Source organism: Dasypus novemcinctus, chromosome 1, assembly GCF_030445035.2.
Source record: "Dasypus novemcinctus isolate mDasNov1 chromosome 1, mDasNov1.1.hap2, whole genome shotgun sequence".
Classification (NCBI taxonomy): Eukaryota; Metazoa; Chordata; class Mammalia; order Cingulata; family Dasypodidae; genus Dasypus; species Dasypus novemcinctus.
Window position 1 is genome coordinate 181961198 of NC_080673.1, and position 16036 is coordinate 181977233.

The following is a 16036-nucleotide window of genomic DNA, read 5'->3' on the forward strand; positions in this document are numbered from 1 at the left end:
TCATGCCAGACACCATGCAAGGTCTCAGTGATGACTAGAAACATGTCAGAAGGACTCAGGATCCAACTTGAAGGCTGTCACTGACAAAGATGAGGCAACTTGAACTTATAAAAAGGATAAAAATTGGATTGAAACCCATAAAACGTTTAAATCTATACATTCATAATGATATTAAAATATATAATTAACCACTTTTGAAGAGTGATAAGGAAACAACCCACTGCCCTGATAACTGATAAATAAAAAGGAAATGTCAAGCAATACCTTGGCTTTCCTATCTGTACTGTACCAAGTCATTCAAATGCAATTCACCATAATAAAACACTAAAAAAGAAAAACCACATAATTATCTCAGTAGATGCAGAGAAATATTTGACAAAATTCAATATTAATTTCTAATGAAAACATGAATAGAAGGTATAGTGACTTGGAGGTATGTACCCCAGAAAAACATGTTCTTAAACTTAATCCATTCCTGTGGGTGTGGACCCATTATAAATAAAATCTCAAGTGTTAGTTAGTTGAGGTGTGGTCCAAATGAATCAGGTTAGGTTTTAATCCAGGTTACTGGAGTCCTTTATAAGTGAAGCGAAAGTCAGACTGAAAAAACACAATGGGAAGGAGCTAGAAGTCAATGGAACCCAGACAAATCAGAAGAGGCTGCCATGTGTATTGCCACTTAGCAGAAATGCCAAGGACCATGGATTGTCAGTATTCAGCCCCAGAGTGCCACAGTTTTCTGCAAGAAAGTATCACCTTGATGATATCTTGATTTTGGTCTTCTCCTAGCCTCAATAAGGTGAGTCAATAAATTCCTATTCCTTAAGCCAAACCTACTGGATGGTATTTGCTTTAGCAGCCCAAAACCTGAAACGTTTTTTAGGACCAGAAAATGGGGTGCTACTATTGCAAATACCTAAAAATGTGGAAATGGTTTTGGAATTGAGTTATATGTAAAGACTGGAAGAATTGTGAGCTGCTTGATAGAAAAAAGCCTAGATTGCTTTGAAGGGACTGTTGGTAGAAACATGGATTCTAAAGTTACTTCTGATGAAGACTTAGAAGGAAATGACGAATGTGTTCTTGGAAACTGTAGGTAAGGCAATCCTCGTGTTTAAGTAGCAAAGAATTTGGCAAATTTGAGTTCTGATATTGGATGGAAGGCAGAACTTAAAAGTAATGGTTTTAGTTTGTCAAAGGGCTGCTGATGCAAAGTACCAGAAATCTGTTGGCTTTTATTAACATAATGGGGATTTATTTGGGGATAAAAGTTTACAGTTCCAAGGCCATGAAATGTCCAAATCAAGGCACCATAAGAGGTGCTTTCTCACCAAAGTCAGCTATTGTTGATTCTGTTGTCCAGGCATGTGGTGAAGCAGGATGGTTACTGATTTCTGCTGAGGTCTCTGCCTTTCTGCAGCTGTAGGCAAACCTAGTATGGGGCTTGTCTCTTACCAGGCCTTCTCTCTCTCTCTGGGCCTCACCTCCTTGAGCCTCCCAGAGGCTTTCCTCTTTGCAGCTCAATGTGGGTGGAACCTCTCACACATGGCAGCATCAAACATGGCAGCTCCCTTTTTTCCTGTGTCTGTCTGAATGAGTCTCTCTTTGTACTTCCATTTAAATAAGACACAGCAAGGGGGTGGAGACTCCATTTGAATCATACCTCACTGACGTAGTCCAATCAAAAGCCCTAAACTTGATCTTATCAAGTAATTTAATCAAAGGTCCCTCAACAGAAGTTAATGCAATCAAAGGTGCCACATGCAGAGGAATAGATTAGTTTACAAACAAAATTTTTCTCTTTTTGGGATTCATAAAATAATTTCAAACTACCACAATGATGAACTGTTAGATATTCAGCTGAGGAGATCAAGTTAATGGTGGAGGGTGCAGCCTGGTTTCTCCTTGCTGCTTATAGTAAAAATATGAGAGGAAAGGGATAAACTGAGAAATGTACTCTTAAGCACAAAGAAACCAGAACTGATGGCTTGGGAAATTCTGACCCTCCAGACAGTGTGTTCTGAGAATAAAGACAGAAGCAGTTCTACCGCAAGTTCCTGGAGAATAAGGCTCCATGTGAGGGCCTAACTGAACATCCAGTTAGACCCTGGATCCAGTAAGCCATTTCAGTAGAAATTGGACTTGAAATGCAGTTATACAGGAAGGGTCTGTGGAAAGTTCTATTATCTGATGATTTGGACCCCTGTGAACTGCACATAAGAATTTGGCAAAATTTGTATGAGCAGATTCACTACCAGCCTGAACTGAAAAAGACAGAGAAGGGACAAATTAAAGAGGAATGACTTCAAGGGCAGAGCCATGGAAGTCGAGGTATGACTGAAGAGATTTCCTTAGGCCAAGAGAGTGGCCGTAGGGAGTGGATGTGGCTCAAGTGATTGGGCACCTACTTCTCACATGGGAGGTCCTGGGTTTGGTTTCTGGTGCCTCCTAAAAACAAAAACAAACAACAAGTAAACAAACAAAAAAACCAACTTAGGGGGCTGATGTGGCTCAGTGGTTGAGCACCAGCTTCCCACTTACAAGGTCTCAGGTTCAATCCCTGGCTCCAGTACCTTAAAAAAAAAAAAAAAAAAGAGTGGCCTACCAATGTATGTGGAAAGGGCAGGTTCACCCCTACATTTGGAGTAGGCAGACCATCTGTCCTGGTGCTTGAAGGGGCTGAGGCTTACAATTCAATGCTCAGGGAGACAGCTGACACCCAAATGCTCAGAGATGGTGGAGCCTGTGTCCCAGGATTTGCAGAGAGCCTGGCTACCATCTGGTGCTTGGATTGGGTGAAGATTTAAAGTGTTGGGAGAGAGAATGCCCACTGCTGAAGTGCTTGAAAGGGCAGGGGCTTCCACTCCATTAGAATTGTAGGACAAAACATCACTCCATAGATGACTCTCAGACCTTGAAATCTAATGGGATTTTCCCTGCTTGGTTTCAGAATTATTTGGGATCCTTGATCCCTCTTTTCCTTCCAATTTCTCCCTTCTGGAATGGTAATGTTTATCCTATGCCTGTTTCTCCAATGTATATTGGAAGCAGATAACTTGTTTCCTAGGTGTAATAGATCCACAGACAAAGAGGAATTGTACCTCAGAACAGACCACATCCATAACTGATTTTGATGAGCACTTATACTTAGCAGTGTTACTTAAATAACTTAAGGATTTTGGGAAATTGTGATGCAATGAATGTATTTTGCATGTGAAAAGAAAATGTATTTTTGGGTCTAGAGGGCAGACTGCAGTTGCTTGAAGCTATGTACCTCAGAAAAATATGTTCTTAAACTTGATTTCTGTGGGTGTGGACCCACTGTAAACAAGATCTCTTTAAGATGTTGCTTCAGTTAAGGTGTGGCCCAAATGAATCAGGTTGGGGTTTAGTCTGGGTTACTGGTGTCCTTTATAAGTAAAGTAAAAATCAGACAGAAAAAAAAAAAAGCCATGGGAAGGAGCTAGAAGTCAATGGAACCTGGAGAAGCCAGAAGAGGCTGCCATGTGTACTGACATGTGACAGAAAAGCCAAGGACCAAGGATCACCAGCAACCAGCCCCAGACCACCAGAGTTTTCTGTGAGAAATCATCACCATAATGATGCCTTGATTTTGGACTTCCACCAGCCTCAAGACCATGAGCCAATAAATTCCCATTGTTTAAGCCAACCCATTGCATGGTATTTGCTTTAGCAGCCAGAAAACTAAGACAGGAGGGAACTTCCTAAACTTGACAAAAGGCATCTATGAGAAACCTATTGTTAATACCATATTTAATGGATAAAGAATGAATGGTTTCCATCTAAGATTAGGAACAAGATGAGGATGTCAATTCTCACAATTCTACTCAACATTTCACTGGAAGTTGTAGTCAGTGTAAAAATGCTAGTAAAAAGTAAAAGTCATAATAGAAAGGAGGAAGTAAAACTGTCTTTATTCACAGATGGCATGATCATCTATGTAGAAAAACAAGTAATCTACAAAAAAGCTACTATAAATAAGTAAATGAGTTTAGCAGGGTTTCAGGATACAAAATCAATATACAAAAATCCACTGTATTTCTATATATTAGCAACAAAGAATCTGGAATTGAAATTAAATAATAGCATGTACAATAGTTTTAAAATACACAAAACAGGGATACTCTGACAAAAGACTTGCAATATTTCTACACCAACATACAGAGAGACACTGTGACAACATTGCTGAGTGAAATTTTAAATGGCCTAAATAAATGGAAAGATAAACTATGTTCATGGATTGGAAAATTCAGTATTGTTCAGAGATGCCAATTCTATCCAAATTGATCTATGGTTTTAATGAAAGCCCAGTCAAAATCTCAGAAATTTTTTTTGTAGAGATTGACAAAATTATTTTATAATTCACAAGGAGATTCAAAGGATTCACAATAGCCAAAACAAGTTTGAAAGAGAACAAAATTAGAGGGCTAACAATATCTGATATCATTATATCCTTATTGTCTTAGTTTGCCACAGGGATGCCAATTCAAAGTACCAGAATTGAGTTAGCTTTTATAATGGGGATTTTATTAGGGGAAAATTTTATAGTTCCAAGAATGTGAAATGTCCAAATGAAGGCACCATCAGAGATGTTTTCCCATCAAAGTCAGCTACTAGTTATGTGGCAAAGTAAGATGGTGATCTCTGCCCAGGTCTTTTGCTTCTCCTCAAGGCTCAGCACCTCCTGGAGTTCAGCAGTGGACAATAAGGCATATGGCAGGGCTTCTGTCCTCACCTTGAGCTGTTCTGCGAGCCCAGCCCCTCAGAAGCCCCTTTCTGTGCCTTTGTGCTCTGTTGATTCCAAACTCTAGGACCTCTCTCAGCCTCTTGGGGTTTCTCTGTTTTCCTGCAGTCCTCTCTCTCATATGACAGGATCAAAATGGTGGCTTCCTTTCTCTGTGTGTGTGTCGCTCTCTGTGTCTCCACTTGTGTAAGATCCAGCAAAAGGGTGGAGTCTAAACCTGAGTCACACTACACTGATGTAGTCCAATCAAAAGCAGTTTAATCCAGTGATCTAAAGTTAATCTAATGCAACCAAAGAGAACCATACCCACAGGAATGTATTTGTTTAAGAACATAATATTTTGGGATTCAAAAAATAACTTCAAACTTTCACCCTTACCATCTCTATCTATCTATAGAATCTATAGATATATCATCTCTTTCCACTTCTGATATTGGTAATTTTTGTCTTCTATCTTTTTTTCCTGACCAGTCTGGACAGAATTTTATCAATTATATTGATCTTGTCAAACAACCAGCTTTTTATTTTCTCTATTGCTTTTCTGTTTTCTATTTCTTTACTATTCTCTATCCTTTGTTATTTCTTTTCTTCTACTAACTTCAGGGTAATTTGCTCAGTTTTTTTTTTTTTTTTAAGATTTATTTATTTATTTACTTCTCTCTCCTGCTTCCATTGTCTGCTCTCTGTGTCCGTTCACTGGGTGTTCTTCTGTGTGTGCTTGTATTCTCATTAGGCAGCTCCAGGAACTGATCCTGGGACTTTCTGAAGTGGGAGAGGTGATCATTCTCTTGTACCACCTCAGCTTCCTGGTCTTCTGCATCTCTTATTATCTCTCCTCTGTGTCTCTTTTTGTTGTGTCATCTTGTTGTGCCAGTTCTCGGCATGGGTGCAGCACTCTTGCGCAGGCAACACTTTGCTGAGGCCAGCACTCCACATGGGCCAGCTTGCCACATGGGCCAGCTTGCCTTTACCAGGAGACCCTGGGTATTTAACCCTGGGCCTCCTAAACAGTAGATGGGAGCCCAATTGCTTGAGCCACATCCATTTCCCTACTCTAGTATTTTAAGGTGGAAACTAAGGTCATTGATTTCAGATATTTCTCCTTCGCTAATATAGGCACTTGTATTATACATTTCCCTCTAAGTGCGATTTTGGCTGCATTCCACAAATTTTGATGTGTTGTTTCCATTTTCAGCCAACTGAAAAAACTCTCTAATTTTCCTTTTGATTTCTTCTTTGACCCATGGTTTAATCAGCAGTGTTATTTAGATTCTAAATACTTAAAGAATTTTTCAGATAACTTTGTTACTGATTTCAAATTTAATTCCACCATAAGTCAGAGAACATATCTTATGTGGTTTAGTCAGAGAACATATTTGATGTAGCTTGAATCCTCTTAAATTTATTGAGATTTTATGGCCCCCAAATATGTGCTGTATTTACAAAAGTTCTCTGCACACTTGAAATGAATGTGTCTTTTGCTGTTGTTGAATGAAATATTCTATAAATGTCAATTAGATGAAGTTGACCAATAATGTTTATTTTCTATATACTTATTTTTCCTGTGTACTTATTCTACCAATAGTTAACAAAGGGGTGTTGAGATCTCTGACTGTAATTGAAGATTTGTCTGTTTTTCCTTGTACTTCCATCAGGTTTTGCTTTGTGTACTTTGAAACTCGGTTATTATGGGAATAAACATATAAGGCTGTCTTCTCAGTGAACTATGAATTTGCCCATTTTTAATTATGGTAATATCCTTTGCATTGAAATCTAATTTGTTTAATATTACTATAGTCACTCCAGTTTACTTCTAATTAGTGTTAGCATACTATATCTTTCTTTATCCTTTTACTTTTAACTTAATTCTGTCTTTATATAAAATTGGGTTTCTTACAGGGAGCATATTAGATCTTGCTTTTTAAATCCAATCTGATCTGACTTTCTCTGCCTTTTAATTGAAATCTGTACATTAAATTCTTACATTTAATGTGATTATTGATATAGTTAGGTGTGGTGGTTTGAAACTATATGTATCCCAGAAAATCATGTTCTTAGAGCTAATCCATTCTTGTGGGTATAAACTAACATAAATAGGACCTTTTGATTAGGTTACTTCAGTTAAGTCATGGCCAGGGTGGGTTTTAATTCTCTTACTGGAATCCTTTATAAGAAAATGAAATTCAGACAAAGAGAGAGAGAGCCATGAAGCTGAAAGCATTGAAACCTGGAAGAGAAAGGATAGGCCAGCAGATACTGTCATGTTCCTTGACAGGTAAGAGTGGAATCCAGGATGACCGGCAGCTGGTATTTGGGGAGAAAGCATCAGATGATGCCTTGATTTGGACATTTTTCTCAGCTTATATGTTAATAAATTCCCACTGTTAAAAGCTAACCCATTTTATGGTATCTACTTTCAGCAGTCTATCAAATTAAAACACTAGGTTTTAATCTACCTTTTGGGTGTTCTCTATTTTCTCCCATCTGCACTTTTCCTTTTACGCTTTTTCTGCCTTCTCTTGGACTGTTTATGGTTCCACTTAATTCTCCTTCACATTAGTTGTAACTGCTATTTTATTTAGTGGCAGATTTAAATATTTAAAATATTTATTTTAATTTATCACAGTCTACCTTCAAGCAATACCATAGCACTTGATGAATTGTATGAGAACCTTAAACAGTATACTTCTATTTCTACCCTACTCACTATTGTGATATTGTTATGATATAAATTATGTTTTATAAAGAATAAATAAATCTGAAAGATATTGTATGTATATATGGTGTTGAGAAGCTCTGGGTTAAGCACAGTTAATTTCATTGTTTTACTGCAGGAATTTTCAGAGTCTTTAATGGACTAAAATGCAGTATAAATCTCCAAGAAGAAACTATAGTATGAAACATTTCCAAGGTTATTGGTCACAAATCCCTAAAAAAGACCTTTGATGAGTCCTACTGTTATAGACTTGCTATTGTTTGAACGACTATGCACATATAAATTGTATACCCCTTGAGATCAAGAACAGCTTTCTTCTTGGTGGTTGTAGTGTATAGTGTTATCTTTATCTTAACCAGCCCTGATGAGCATTTTATAGATGAAGACTAAAGCTTATAAAGGAGAAATAATTTTGTCAAGTTCTCATAGCAAGCAAATGGTAGAGTTAGGATTCACATCTATGTCTAGTAGAGTATAAACAATATATGGGAATACTGAAAACAAACAAACAAACAACTTGTTTGCCACGGGGGTGACTATTACCCTTCTGTCTCCAGCACACGGTTACTGACATGCCCTGTTCTCTGTGGAGTACATGTTTAGGAACTCTCCCCACTCCCTTCCAGCTTCCTGCCTCACATGGAATACATATCAGAGGGTGAGTCCTGAGGGTAATGCTGGGAGGTGTTCTCACTCAGTGGTTGGATATTTTATATTGGTCAGAAATGCCTGAAAGGTCAGGAAGGATACCGTTTCTACTCCCTGAATGAGGCCTGCTGGGTTATCCTTCTGTCTAGGGTAGTTTCTGTCCCTCTTGTGGTGGCCCTCACAACATGTCCTGGGTCTGGCATCATCCAGGCCTCTGATGGAGCTGGGGATGTGGTCTATTAGCCTGTCCTGAGACCAAACTCTTCTTTCTCCATCCATGTATTCAGGTCTTCCCATTTTCTTTAGCCTCTCACACATGAAGTACCTACTTATTCAGCTGCTTTTCTCCTACAACTGAGCAGGAAACCCTTGAACACAAAAATATTTGTATGTCTTTCTTTGAGAGTAAGGCAGACTGTCCCTTGAAATCTGACAGAGAGGAAGGGGAAAACCCACCTATTTCTTTCTATAGAGGCATACCTTTAACATTCTTATTCATTTTCTCTCCCTCCTAGTTATTCCTCCTCTAACCCCCCACCCCCAACGCACACACATACACGGAATTCTTCCCTGGATTGGTCAGTTCATTACCCAAGTCTTTGGCAGAATACTGTGCATACTGTGCAAAGTAAGTCTGTATTTTAGAGATAACGTGTTGTCTTCTATTTCAAGAAAACTTCGCAGGGATTCCATTTATAAAGGAGGGATCCCTTTGGGTATTTAAAATGATTTTCACCCAAACCATGAGTAAGTAGAAATAGTGAATAGCCAGAAGCCAAAAGATAGAGAGAGGAAAACCAATTCTTTGTAAGTAGAAGTAGTGAGTAAGTAGAAATAGTGAGTAGCCAGAAGCCAAAAGATAGAGAGAAGAAAACCAAATTCTTTGGATGGGAAAATATAGCTGAATCACTTTATTAATGCAGGGCTGGAGTGGAGACAACCACAGTGCCTGCTGTCTGAAAAAGCAAGTGTCTATAATTAGACCACACCTACCTCAGGCTGCCAGACAGAGCGGCTGCCCCACCCAAGAGAAATGGTCTGGACCTCTGCAGAACTGATTGCACAATCACAATCATCTTTAAGAGAAGATGGGCCCATCCACACATCCCTGTTTATCCCACTCCACCAGAATGCCAGTCTCTCTAGTCATCAGTTATTATCTAACTTTATTTCCTTAATCTAACTTAATTTCCCACTCTCCTCCCCCTCCCTAGTAAACCATTCTCCTCTGCCTATTGGAATTTTCCATACCCAATTAGTGATCAATAAAACTTTATTCCTTCAACCTCTTCTCTGAAGGTTCTATTCACTTCATTACTTAAAAGTCAATTGAATCCTGGGGACGTAGTTTCTCTGCAGCTCTTTCAAAAAGATGTTTTCTCTCATACCCAAAGTACTTTAGCACCAGGAAGAATAGGTGTCTGCCTTACTCCTCAGCGTCAATTTTAGGGAGTTACTCTCCCTTTCCTCTTCTTCTCCTCTGGATACACTGCTTGGATATACTGCTCTTCCCCTCCATGCTGCTGTCACCTACTAGTACCCTATGGGTTTCTTCCTTAAGAAAACTAACTTATAACTCAGTTTTCTTCTTTATCCCTACTCCTGTCATCCTTTTTGGTGACTTCAGTATGTATGCTGATGATTCATCCAACATCAAGGACACCCAGATTCTTGACTGCCTCATAATTTCAATAATGTTTTCTTCTCCTAGTCTACCTCAGCTATTCACCATGCCTCAGATCTTGGCATCAATAAAAATGGTACTATCTTCAAAGTTTTAAAAATGCAAATATCTTATTCTGACCACAAATATTATCCTTCCAAGATACTTGATAAGGTACTGTCCCTCCAAATGTACGTTTGCTTTTTTTTTTATTGTGAACTCCAACCCATTCACTTCTCTTTATCTGTATCCATAACCAACCCTTCCTTACTCTTCCCCTTCTTTTCTTGCCTTCATTCCATGACTCATAACTTACTTGCCCCTGTTGAATGAAGTTTGGAGTTTCAGTAAACAGCACCCCTTCTTCCTGCTTGCATTCTATACTATTTGAGAGATAAAAATTAAAACTTACACAGATAAAGATGATGTATCATCTTTCTTACTGATGGAGCTAACCATAGGGAATGTGACTTAGCTTTGTGCAAGGATGGGCTTTTCAAAATTGAGCCTCAGAATTATGCATTCAGTCAAAGGCAGCACCATAGAAACTATAGCCAGCCCCCTCCTCCCATACTTCTCCACAGAGGACCACTGCATAACTTATGTTTTTTCTGGGCTGCTGGATCCCAAGGATGAGAGAAAGGAATTGGGTTTATGTGCCCATGCCCTTATCCCAACCTCATCAACAATGCAATCCTTTGGGAGGAGTGAGTGAGGGTCAGCTACTGGCCAGGAGTGTTACACCAGTAAGTTTCCTCCACATGAAGGAAGCATTAGGAGTTGGCAATATATTTTCCCCCAGCACCTCTCTTCCTGTCATAATGCCTTATAAAAGTCCAACTCTCTACAGTCTTCTGTCAGTAGCAAAGCAGTAGAAGGTAGTCTTCAAAATACTTTCATGTATATTATCTTGTTTGATCATTAAGAAACCATGTGAAAGAAACCAACAGGTAGAATCACCCATTTTATAGGTAAGGGAATTAAAGCAATGTGAACTTGTTATTGTCATATGCTTCAGTTAATATGGTTAACTCAATTTATTTGAGGTATATTACTTTCCCATCATCACTGTAACAAATTATCATGAATTTAGTGACTTATATTTACTATCTTACAGTTCTGGAAGTGAGAAGTCCAGGTATCAGCAGGGCTGAGTGTCTTCTGGAGGCTTTAGGAAATCCATTTCCTTGCCTTTTCCAGCTACTGGAGGCCACCTGTATTCCTTGGTTTGTGGCCCCTTCCTCCATTTTCAAAAGCCAGCAGAGCAGCATCTTTAAATCCTTCTCAAATCAGATCCTCCTATCTTTCTCTTAGTTTCCCAGCGGATCACAAATACTACAAAATGGGTCAGGTTAAACAATGGGAATTTATTGGTTCACTGTTTTGAGGCTAGGTGAAGTCCAATATCAAGGCATCAGCAAGGCAATGCTTTCTCTCTGAGGACTGTGAAATTTTGAAGCTGGCTGCCAGGATCCCTGGGTCCTTGACTTTTGGGCTCCACTGACTTCCAGCTTCTGTTCCTCCACATGCCTTTGTCTTTATAAAGCCTCGAATAATAGGATTAAGGCCCATCCTTATTCAACATCTTCAAAAGAGCCTATTTACAATGAGTTTACACCCATAAGAATGGATTAAGAACGTGGGTTTTTTCTGGGGCACTTAATTCAACCTACCATACCCTCTTTCCCTTAATAAAGACCCTAGTCAATTCATCGAGGCCATCTGATAATCCAGGATAATCTCCCCATCTCAAGTTTCTTAATTTAATCAAATCAGCAAAGTCCCTCTCACCACTTAAAATAACATATTCATAGGTTTTAGAGATTAAAACATTGACATCTTTGGGAGCATTCTTCTTCATACCACAGGAGGAATGCAGCCATTACTTTGTTAAAGAGGTGCTAGTACTTTCTTTTATCACATTTGTTACTGAAAAAACAAATACACAAATACATATATATATATTAAATGCCCAGCATAGTACCTTGCTCAGAGAAAGCAGTTATTGTTTGTGGAATAAATATATGGTTACCATATATCTAAGAAAAAAGTTTTAAGGATAAAAGAATACCTGAAGAGGACAGTGGATGTGGCTCAAGCAGTTGAGCACCTGCTTCCCACATGGGAAGTCCTGGGTTCAGTTCCCAGTGCCTCCTAAAAACAAAGAGCAACAACAAGCAAACAAATGAAAAAAACAATTCAGGGGAGCCAATGTGGCTCAGTTGTTAAGCACTGGCTTCCCATTTACAAGGCCCTGGGTTCAATCCCCACCCCACCCCCAGTACCTTAAAAAAAAAAAAAAGAACACCTGAAGAAGTAATACAAAAACAATAATCTAATTTACATGAGAAAGGTATTGATAATACTTGAAGCTAACTGCTTAAGTTAAAAGGATGATTTGAAGAGCCATATGGATGGTCAGCCACATAACTTAGCAAATTTATCTTCACTGCATATTCCTATCTCTCCCCATCTCATTCTGAACTTGTTTCACTTTCCTCCACTATTTTATCACTTATCAGCCAAACTATTAAATTCATATATATTTAAAAATATTTGTTGCACATATACAAGAAAAAATTACATTTCATTTAAAATTGGGTGAGCTGCAACACTTTTATTCAATATTTTATTGCAAGTTCTAGCCAGCAAGAGAAGAAAAAGAAATAAAAGGCATACAGATTTGAAAGGAACAAGTAAAACGGTCTTTATTTGTAGGTGCACATTGTGTATGAAAAAAATCCTAAGGAGACTACAAGAAAAGTTACTAGAAGTAGTAAATTTACCAAGGACTCAAGATACAAGGTCAATATGAAAAAAAAATCAATTGTATTTCTAGATATTAACAACAAATCATTGAAATTTGAAATTTAAAAATACCATTTACAATAGTCATAAAAATGTGAAATAACTATAATTAGTAATACAATTATAAAAATGTTCTTTCGTCAATTGTAATAAGTGTACCATGCTAAGGTAAGGTGTTGATTATAGGGTTGTGTATGTGAACTCTGTATTTTGTGAATGATTTTTCTGTAATCCTACAACTTCACTAATTAAAAAAAGTTTATGAAAAGGTTAAATAATTAAGGATACAATTTAACAAAATATGTGCAAAAACTGTACACTGGTCCTGTAAAATCTGTTGAATGAAATTAAAGAAGGCATAAATAAATGAGTAGATATACCAAGTTCATGTATTGGAAGACTCAATATTGTTAAGATATCAATCATTGCCAAACTGATTTATAGCTTTAATGCTATACCAATAAAATCTCAGTGGGATTTAGAAAAATGCAGCTATTTGGAAAATGCAAAGAAGCTAGAATAACGAAAATAATTTTGAAAGAGAACAATTTTGGAGGACCTTTACTACCTGATTTCAAGACTTACTATATAGTACTGAAACCAAGACAGTGTGGTATTAGCAAAAGGATAGACATAAATCCATGGAACAGAATAGAAAGTACAGAAATCAGCTAACACATATATGATCACTTGAGTTTTAGACAAAGTGCAGATATGAAAGGCAAGAGATAAACTTTTCAACAAATGATCCTCGAACAACTCTATATGCTTACCCAAAAACAAAAGCCTTGACTCTTTCAAATTCACACCATACTTAAAAAATTACCCCAAATAATGGATCATAAGCCTACATGTAAAGGCTTAAACTATAGAGTTTCTATGTGAAAACAGGCAAAAACCTTTGTAATCTTGGGTTATGCAAAGATTTCTTAAAACATGACACAAAAAAAACATGAACCACAAAGAAAAAAATAAATAAATTGGGCTTCATTAAGATGAAAACTTTTGCTCTGTAAAAGATAATTAAAACTAAGAGACAAGCCACAAATTGGGAAATTTTTTTGCAAATGGTCATATTGTATCCAGAATAAAGAATTCTTAAAACTCAAAAATAAGATAATCACTTAAAAATAGGCAAAAGATTTGAACAGATAGTTTACAAAAGTATATAAATGGCAAATAAGTATGAAAAGATGTTCAACATTATTAGTAACTAGGGGAATGGAAATTAAAACCACCTATTAGAATAACTAACATGATAATACCAAGTATTGGTGAGAATTTGGAGCAACTGCAATTCTAATTCTTACACATTGCTGGTGGGAATGTAAAATGGCATGGCCACTTCAGAAAATAATTTGGAGGTTTCTTAGAAAATTAAACATATGCTTACCATATGACCCAACAATCCTACTCTTAGGTGTTTACCCAAGAGAAATGAAGATATATGCCCATATAAAAACTTGTACACAAATGTTTAGTAGATTTATCCATCATATACCCAAATTGAAAACAACACAGGTGTCCATCAACAGGTAAATGGATAAACAAATTGTGAAATATTCATTCAATGTAATACTACTCCGTAATACAAAGGAATGAACTACTGACAAGACACAACATGGATGCATCTCAAAAATATGATGCTGAGCCAGACACAAAAGAGTATATATTATATGATTCAAATTACATGAAACCTAGAAAAGACAAATCTAAGCTTCAGAGACATAAGGCAAATCAGTGGTTACCAGGATGAATGGGTCATGAAATGGGAGGAGGGACAAAGAGCATTGTTTTGGGTTATGGTAATGGTCAAAACCTTGATTGCAGTGGGGGGTACATAGACATGTACGTTTGTCAAACCTTACCAAAATGTACATTTAAAATGACTGCATTTTATTGTATGTAAATTATACCTCAATAAACTTGATTTATACACACAAAAAAGTTGAGCAGAAGTTTTTACAATTTCCCCGGTCAAAATATTCTTCCCCTTTGGACTTCCACAGCCAACACTGCAAATCAACTTGGTGGGTAAAATTGTTGTGTGACACTGGACAAGTTATTACCCTGAACTGAGAAAGTTTCCTCATCAGTAAAATGGGTGAATTAGATGACTTCATCTCTTCATTCAATAAACATTTATTAAAGCCTATCATGAGGTAAACACGATGCTAAGTTCAGAGATATAAAGCTGAAAAATAAATGATTTTTGACTTAAGAAGCTCACAGCTTAGTGGAAGAGAAAGACAAGCTAACACATGATTATGATACAATTTAGGTATATTTAGGGTAAAAGGAGGACTCCTAGGAAGAGCAGTCTTCCCTGATGTTGTGACACCTGAGCTGGGTTTTGAGGTACAAGTAAGAGTTAAGTGAAGAGGGAAGAGAAGGCATTCCAAGCAGAGGGTGCTGTATGGGCACTGGGACAAAGGAGAGAGATACATCATGTGTCTAAGGAATTTCAGGTAGTTTAGTATTTCTGGAACAAAGAAGAATTCATCCTTGTAAGGTAATGGTTGTGGCTTTGATTTTAAAAAGTTAAAAAAACATTCCTCTAGATTGAGCATGTGTAGACAGGGGCTCTGAACCAAACGATTATACCCATGTTATAGTGGATTCCCTATGAGGTCAAATGATAGTACTATCAGGATTCTGTTGCTGCTAAAGAGAATCTTCTGCCTCATACAACTAAACAGCCCAGGGTTAGGCTGGAGCTGTGTGATCTGGGGATCAACAACATCATCAACTGGGCAGCTTTTCACTCTTTCCATTCTTAGGTTGTAGCAGCTACAGGCCCTGCATCCTCCCTGTTCATATCCAGCTTCCCTGAAGGATTTAACAAATGCCTCATAACTGAGATTGATTGGCCCTCATTGGTCTAAGAGTTTACACTGATCTTGGACACAATCCCTGTGACCAGAGACATGGTAGATGGTGCCTGGCTTGGGGAAGGAGGGGGTAAATCTCCAAATGAAAATTAGAGTTATTTTGTAAGAAAGGAGAATGGATACTGAGGAGAAATTATGTGTTTTAAGAAAAATAGATGCCAACAATTTTTGAAACAAATCAGGGGACATAAATACATATGGGCAAATTTCTTTGTGCATCTTCCATATCTAGAGAACTGGTCAATGAAAGTTGACTTGAGAATAAGGTGAGTTTGAGAGCCAGAATATGTATATAAAAAACAATTATTCTATATTATAAGCACAGTTTTATGAGAACAAATAGACATAATTAATTCTATTTTACAGGTTCCAAAGTATCTTCACAAGAGAGTTTTTTTGAGTGGGACCTTGAAAAATGTAGAAGGTCTTGATGTCAGAGACAAAAGTACATGGCCATGGCTGGCTGAAGAATGGGCATGTAACCTGGTGAGGTGGAAGTACAGAATAGTGAATCAGTATGGGAGCATTAGTGGAAAGACTGAACT